Source organism: Emydura macquarii, unplaced genomic scaffold (assembly GCF_026122565.2).
Source record: "Emydura macquarii macquarii isolate MOO-44397 ecotype Brisbane River unplaced genomic scaffold, CSIRO-AGI_Emac_v2 contig_3035, whole genome shotgun sequence".
In the NCBI taxonomy this organism is placed as follows: domain Eukaryota; kingdom Metazoa; phylum Chordata; order Testudines; family Chelidae; genus Emydura; species Emydura macquarii.
Genome location: NW_027133172.1, coordinates 617,839 through 625,906, shown reverse-complemented (window position 1 = coordinate 625,906; position 8,068 = coordinate 617,839). Strand labels below are relative to the sequence as shown.

General features: G+C 48.7%; 1 pseudogene; it reads left to right on the top strand.

Annotated features, from left to right (window-relative positions):
- Positions 1 to 5,845: 5,845 nt before the first annotated feature.
- Positions 5,846 to 8,068, top strand: part of LOC137141287 (zinc finger protein 585A-like) — a 37,848-nt pseudogene continuing 35,625 nt past the window's right edge.

The window sequence follows — 8,068 nt, the reverse complement described above, 5'->3', positions numbered from 1 at the left end:
CACACACAGAGAGCTGCATAGGTGGCTCACAATGGCAAATAGCTTGAGAACCACTGATCTAGGGGTGGGGACTCTCAACCCTTCCACACAACCGTAACCCTCTCAGGAGGCTGATTTGTCTTGCATACCCCCCCAAGTTTCACCCTATTTAAAATCTGCTTGCTTTCAAAAACAGACACACAAATACAGAAGTGCGGCAGCACACGGCTACTGAATGATTGCTCACTTTCTCATTTTCACCATGTAATTATAAAATAAACCAACTGGAATATATAAACATTGTACTTACGTTTCAGTGTATAGCGCAGTATAAACACGTCATTGTCTGAATTTTTAGTTTGTACTGACTTCACTTGTGCTTTTCATGTAGCCTGTTGGAAAACTAGGCAACTGTCTGGTTGAGCTGACGTACCCCCTGGAAGAGCTCTGCGTACATCTACCCCTGCATGAGAATGACTGATCTAGGGTGACCAGATAGCAAGTGAGAAAAATCGGGGCGTGGGGGGGAATTGGGTCCTATAAATCACAAAGCCCCTAATTTCAGGACATCTGGTCACCCTCTCTCTATCTATCTATATCTGACCTGTCCGTCCTCATCCGCAAAGGAAACCTGCCCCATCCTTTCAAAAGACAAGCCGGGGAGTTTACATTCATTGCTCTGCTAGACACTAAAAATCATGGGCTGAGTAGACACAGGATCTATGGCTTATTGCAACAATCTGTAACCCACTCACCTCCCACCCTCTCTTTGTCCTATGACTGCTGTGAGGTTAAGGGCCCCTCTGCCTTGAATGGTCCCTTAAACCTGTGCTATTTATGTGGGAAAAAAATCCCTTCCACCTTGCATGGGGCTGGGAGGCCAGGAGGACCTTCCCCAGACCTGCAGAAGAGCCGCCCGGCTGGAAAGCTGGTCTCTCTCCCCAACAGATGTTGGTCCAATAAAAGATACATCACCTTGCCCACCTTGTCCCACCCTGGGCATTCACCTCTCCCGTCTGCAGCCAGGAGCCAGGTCACCCTCCCGGGCAGCAGCAGCAACAGCAGCCAAGGGGCTTCTCTGCGATCCTGCAAGGGAAGTTGGAATAATTCACACAGCAACAAAGGGTTACAGGCCAGCAGCCGGTGCAATTCACTTCCTGCTGCCGGGACCCAGGGTGTGATTTCCCAGTGATGCCGGGTCCTAGAGATAAACCATTGCACTGCAGCTGCCTGGGCCCATGCGCCTGTCTCTCGGACTCCCCCAGGCAGCCGCTGCCCTCACTGGCAGTCAGACTCCGTTGCCCGCTGTTTAGAGGGGCTAAAAAGGGGGCACATTGGAGGCGGGGATGGGCAGGATCTGATCGGGGACAGAATTTGACTGGCCTGGGGGGTGAAGCCGATGGAGGCGGGAGTAGGAGAGGGGCTGGAGCAAAATCAGGGGGGGAATGAGCTGGGGTTGGCCCAGGGGTGAGGCAGAGGGTAACAGTGACCGGCTGGGATGGGCCACCTGCCCTGTGTGCACAAATAGTGCGGGGCGGAGGGGCTGAGGGGCTGTTTTGTTTCTGTTCTCACACACGTCTGTGTCTCAGGGAGACTCAGCTCCGGCTTCCCAGAGCTGGGTCCTTAAAGGCACAGGCATCCCAAGGCCTAAAAACAGCAGTTCCTGCAGCTTCATTAGGGTGTGCGCACCTTACCTAGGGAATGTTACCTGCTTCTTACCCGCCGCTGAAGAAAAGCGTCCTTAGGTTCGCATAGCCCACCAGCACCTTCTCCGCCGCCCACACACTGCCAGCCTTCTTATTTTCTGCTCTAACATTCTGGGGGTGTCTGTGCTCCTGCGCTAACATTCTGGGGTGCTACAGGGGAACTGATTCCATGGAAGAGTGTCACACATTTGAAGTACGCTCCTTTTAGGATGTTATTTTTATTAGTCTTAATACTCTTACCACATCATCATTTCCCTTTATCATCATTGTGTGGCTGCATGTCACTGTGCTATAGATTAGTTATTTTAATTGCAAATACCCTAAATATTTACCAGGAAAGAAGTGGTATTACTGTTAGGAAGGATATCTGTCTTTTTAATATTGTACTTGCTACGGTTCTTAAGAAGTTTTAATTGTATAATTGTTGTATTTAGATAAATGTTTGAGTTTTCTTGGAGTAACATATCTGGCATATCCATGGAACATAGGAAAGTTTCATATCACTGTTCAAGTCATTAGAGGAAAAAAGATGTTCATAACTCTGAATCATATGTTTACATAGTTGTTTTTGAAGACAGGTTTGATAAAACTTGGTTCTTGATTGTATATTTGTATACAATAGTTAAGGTTTGAAAATTAGAAGACAACCTCTTTCTTGCTATAGTAGCAAAACTGAAACTTGAATGAATGAGGCTAAAAAATGAGATAAAGTAATACCAGGGAACAAAATTATTGTAAGAACACAATAGGTCGGCCTGCTGGGGGGACTGGCGCTATCCGTGAAAGAAAGCATATCACCCAATGAAGGAAAACTTGCAAATGAACCAAATATAAAATGGAATGTCTCTGGATCGTAACTCCACTCTTCATGAATAGCAATATAGCAGTAGGGATATATCCCGCCCACCTGACCAGGATGGTGATAGGGACAGTGAACTGGTATGCCAGATTACAGAGACTATAAAAATAAAGAGCTGAATAAAAATGGTGGATTTCAACTAGCCCCATGTTGAGTGAGTATGTCATCTCAGGGTGGGATGCAGAGATAAAATTTCCAGAACCTTAAATGTAAGCTTCTTGTGGCAGCTAGTCCTGGAACACACAAGAGGAGAGGAAATCTTTGCTTTAGTGGTAAGTGGAGCACGGATGTGGTGCAAGAGGTGAATATAGACGAACTGCTTGGTATAGTGGCCAGAGCATCATAAAATGAAACACCATGTGGGGATCAAGGTAAATACATACCACAAATGAAAACACATAGAAAGAAAAGGAAAAAGTCACACAGTAGCAAAACAAAGTTAAAAGAACTGAAATCCTATTGAGGAAAATAGAAAGGAGTTTAAATGGTGGCAAGTGACGTGTAAAAATAGAATTGGGAAGGAGAAATAGGAAGCTAGGGAATAGGTAAACTAAAAAGAGAACAAAGGAAAAAATGTAAAAAGTGTATCAGAAGCAGGAAGAGTTTTGCGGCAGTAATGCAGGGGTCACAGGTTTTGTCTGGCATGAGAGAAACAGAGACGAGACAGAAACTGGCAGTGCTGCGGGGGGTGTGTGTGGGGGGGTTTCATTATCTGGCATCTTAAATGCCAGAAACAGAGACAGGCACCAAAGCTGTCTGCCCCCAGTTTGTGGCACAACACCGTGTCCATGGGGGAGAGAAAAGAGGAAACCGCACGATCCGTGGGCCGGGGGGAAGAAGGGGGATTTCTACTGGGATCGGGGCGGTCTCAGGAATTGAAGAGACCATAGGGGGCAGTGGAGGCCTGGCTAGGGCAACCAGCTGGCAAGCGTGAAAAATCAGAACAGGGGGTTGGGGGTAATAGGCACCAATACAAGAAAAAGCCCCAAATATGGGGACTCTCCCTATAAAATCGGGACAGCTGGTCACCCAGTGGCCACAGGGAGGCTGCCCAGAGCTGATCAGAGGGCTGTGGTTCTTGCTGAGAGTGGCTCGCTTTGTCTCCCTTTATCTTCCTGGGTCAGAAGCTGCCGCCTCCCCTCCCTTGTGATCTGGGAACCCCGGCCTGTGTGAGCACCTGCTGCTCCCCCAAAGGGGTCTCTGTGCAGGGAGAGAGATTAATCAAAGCTCCTTCTGTGCCCGGGCGAGGGGGGGGGGACTTTCTCCGGTGGCTAGAACTAGCCCTGAGGCAGCCCCGGCTCTGCTGACTCCAGCGAATGAAGAGGGAGACCTGGTAAAGTATGGTAAAGTGACTCCCCACCAACCACCCCAGGAGCCTCAGATCTCGGCCCCTGGGGTTGGAAAGCAACACGTAAGGGAAGGGGAAACAGAGCAGGATGTCATGTGTATCAGGATGGGGTCTCACTGGTGCATTATGTTTTAGAATCATAGAAGATGAGGGTTGGAAGGGAACCTCAGAAGGTATCTAGTCCCACCCCCTGCTTAAAGCAGGACCAACCTCAACTAAATCATCCCAGCCAGGGCTTTGTCAAGCCGCAGGTTAAAAATCTCTAAAGATGGAGATTCCACCATCTCCCCAGGTAACCCATTCCAGCGCTTCACCACCCTCCTAGTGAAAAACCTTTTCCTAATGTCCAACCTAGACCTCCCGTCCTGCAACTTGAGACTGTTGCTCCTTGTTCTGTCATATACAGCCACTGAGAACAGCCTAGCTCCATCCTCCCTGGACCCCCCTTTCAGGTAGTTAAAGGCTGCTGTCAAATCCCCTCTCATTCTTCTCTTCTGCAGACTAAACAAGCCTAGTTCCCTCAGCCTCTGCTCATAAGTCCTGTGCTCCAGCCCCCTCATCATTTTTGTTGCCTCCGATGGACTCTCTCCAATTTGTCCACATCCTTCCTGTAGTGGGGGGCCCAAAACTGGACACAATACTCCAAATGTGGCCTCACCAATGCCGAATAGAGGAGAATAATCACCTCCCTCGATCTGCTGGCAATGCTCCTACCAATGCAGCTGGAAGTTTCAGCACCTAACTCCCTTGGAAGATGGATCCCATGGGAGTTAGGTTCCTAAATATCTTTGTGGATTTGGCTCTGACCTGGAGTTAATCTTGATAGAGCAAAGAGCTGCCGTTGGGAGATTGAGGAGGGGAGGGGGGCTGATTCCAGCCACCAAAGAAAATTCCCACTACCGGGGAGTTTTCATGGAGATTTCCCCACAGCTTTCAGAGCAGCAGCAGCAGCTGAGTCCAGGGGGCCTCCAGATTCACGCAATGGAGGATGCAGCAGCAGCTGATCTTGGACGATAACAGAGCAAGCAGTCTAGGGTGACCAGCTAGCAAGTGTGATCAATGGGGCCTGGGGGTGGGGTGGGGTGACAGGCACCTATATAAGAGAAAGCCCCGAATATTGGGACTGTCCCCATAAAGTCGGGACATCTGGTCCCTAGTCTGGGCAAGCACCAGAGCCCTCTGGAGACAACAGCTGATGAATTCCCCCTTCCAGAAACACCCACAAAGTTTATGTCTCTGAAAAATGCCTCCCTACAGCCCATGGCTCCGAGCAGCCAGGCCCCCACCACTCCCAGGTCCCCTTCGGTTTGGGGGATCCTCTGGAACAATCACAAATCTGTATAGAAATCCCCTTTCTTCCCCTCCTTGGGATTTTACAGTTTCCTCCTTTCCATGCCCCATTGACACAGAGCCTTCCGTGCGTGGATCATCCTTCACGCCATGCCAATGTCTAGGGGAGGAACTCCCCCCACAAGCAAAGCCCAAGCATAATTTTTTCAGGCCCAATACAAACTTGTAACAAGGGCCCCCTCCCACCCCACACCACAATCCCTCAGTCTAATGAGCCATGAACAATTTTTTCCTCATGGTAATGGGGGTTGCAACCTGGGCCGGGCCCCCCAGGGCCTCCGGGCCCCAGTAAAGTGTACCCCATTTCCCCACCCACATGTGGGGGCCCTGCCCCCAAGAGCTAAGGGCCTGGGGTCAGGTGGCTGTAATGCGATGGGTTTATCGCTAGGACCCAGAAGGGGGTATGGGGTGGAGCGATGGCTGAGGTCAGGCACTCCTGACAGCAGGAAGTGAATTGCTGCAGTGTGTGAGTGACTCTTCGGTGGCTGGGTGAATTTCAGGTTCCCTGCACAGTCCCTTGCCAGATCCCCGAGCCCGGGGGCAGCTGCTGGGGCCCCCAGAGCCTGGGCTGCAGCCGGGGGCGGTGACTATGGGGGAGTAACATTCCCACTGCTCCCCAGGAGCTTCTCCCAGGGCAGAGACCCCAGCCTGGCCAGGGACCCCTTCCCGGCCCCTGCTCCCGGGGGGCACCGCTCGGAGGGAAGGTAAGAGAAACCTTCCCACTCCCCCACCCCCCAACAGGGACTGATGCCTAGCAGTTAAACCCTGTCTGCAGGGTGAGGGCCACATCCTGGATCCTGCTGGCTGGATGCTGCCAATGCCAGTTCACTGGGGATTTTAGTTTAAATCCGTGGTTCTCAACCAGGGGTACACGCACCCCTGGGGGTTCACAGAGGTCTTCCGTCAACTCACCTAGATATTTGCCTAATTTTACAACATGCTACGTAAAAAGAACCGGCAAAGTCAATGCAAACTAAAATTTCAAACAGACAATGACTTGTTTAAACTGCTCTATATGCTATGCTATGGTAAGAATCACACTGAAATGTAAGGACAATATTTATATGCCAATTGATTCATTTTATAATTATATGGTAAAAATGAGAAAGAAAATATTTTTTTCAGCAATAGCGGGCTGTGACACTTGTATTTTTATGTCTGATTTTCTAAGCAAGTAATATTTAAGTGAGGTGAAATTGGGGGTACGCGAGACAAATCAGACTCCTGGAAGGGGTACAGTATTCTGGAAAGGTTGAGAACCACTGGTTTAAATGATCAGCTGAGCCTGCTTTTTATGGGTCTCTGCTCCTTGGGGCTTCTCTGCTGGGGGCGTTGTTCTGCACAGCTGAATTTTCCTATCTGCACTGACAACTGGGGGGAATCATGTGAAATGTATGTGTTGCAACAAAAAAACAAACCATGGATCAGAGGCTCAGCTGGTGTAAATGAAGTGAGTGGAGCAATGGCCTGATTTACACCAAGTGGGGACTTGGGCCCATCACTCCAGGGGAGCAACAGTAGATGCACATCACCCGGTGAGGATCTGGCTTGAAAAATTTGTATTAACATGGGAGTACTTATTTGAGTAACAATTTGTACTCTCTTTGGACTCCTTCGGAGTGAGCAAATGTCAAACAAACCTCAAGGGGGATAATCCCACTAGCTCAAGGAAAAAAAGGTAAGGGTTAGCTCAATATTACTTGTAAATGGTTTCAAAGTCCAGCATTCACAGTGAGACCGTGCCGGAATCAGGGCAATGTTAATTCCACCCCCTTACGTGTTTGCATTAGGATACAAAAAAGGAGCAAACACTGAGGTGGCAAAGTCTGCAGACGATACAAAACTACTCAAGATAGTTAAGTCAAAGCAGACGGCGAAGCGTTGCAAAGGGATCTCACAAAACTGGGCAAGAAAATGGCAGATGAAATTCAGTGTTGATAAATGCAAAGTAATGCACATTGGAAAATATAATCCCAACGATGCACAGAAAATGATGGGGTTGAAATGAGCTGTTACCACTCGAGAAAGAGATCTTGGACTCACGGTTGCTAGTTCTCTGAAAATATCCACTCAATGCGCAGCAGCAGGCAAAAAAGCTACCAAAATGTTGGGAATCATTAGCAAAGGGGTAGATAATAAGACAGAAAATATCGTGTAACCTCAGTATAAATCCATGGTACGGCCACATCTTGAATACTGCGTGCAGCTCTGGTTACCCCATCCCAAAAAAAGAGAGATTGGAATTGGAAAAGGTGCAGAAAGGGGCAACAAAAATGACTGGGGCATGGAAAAGCTTCCACATGAGGAGAGATTAAATAAGAATGGGACTTTTCAGCTTGGAAAAGAGACGACTAAGAGGGGATATGACAGAGGTCTATAAAATCATGACTGGTGTGGAGAAAGTATATAAGGAAGTGTTATTTATTCCTTCTCGTAACACAGGAACTAGGGGTCCCCAAATGAAATTAACAGGCAGCAAGAGGTGATAACTTTCTACTCATTTATCAAACCTTGATAACAAATCCCCTCCATTTGGGTTTCGTCCCTTCTTTGAAACTACAGGAGCAGCTGGGTGTTAGAGGCAAAGCAAAGCAGTCACCTTGCATCTTTATCTTGGATGTGGGGCCCGCAGAGTTGCCGTGATTTTATCCCAAGTCTCATTACAGATACCTGACACTCCCAGAGCTTCTCCATCACTGACACATGGACTGTCGCTCCCATGAGGGAGCCAATCTAGGAGAGCAAATGCGCCCAGGAAGGAACACGAACCGAGTCTCCTAGCCAGGGGATGGGCAGGAGAATGAGATAGAAAGGGCAAGAGACACT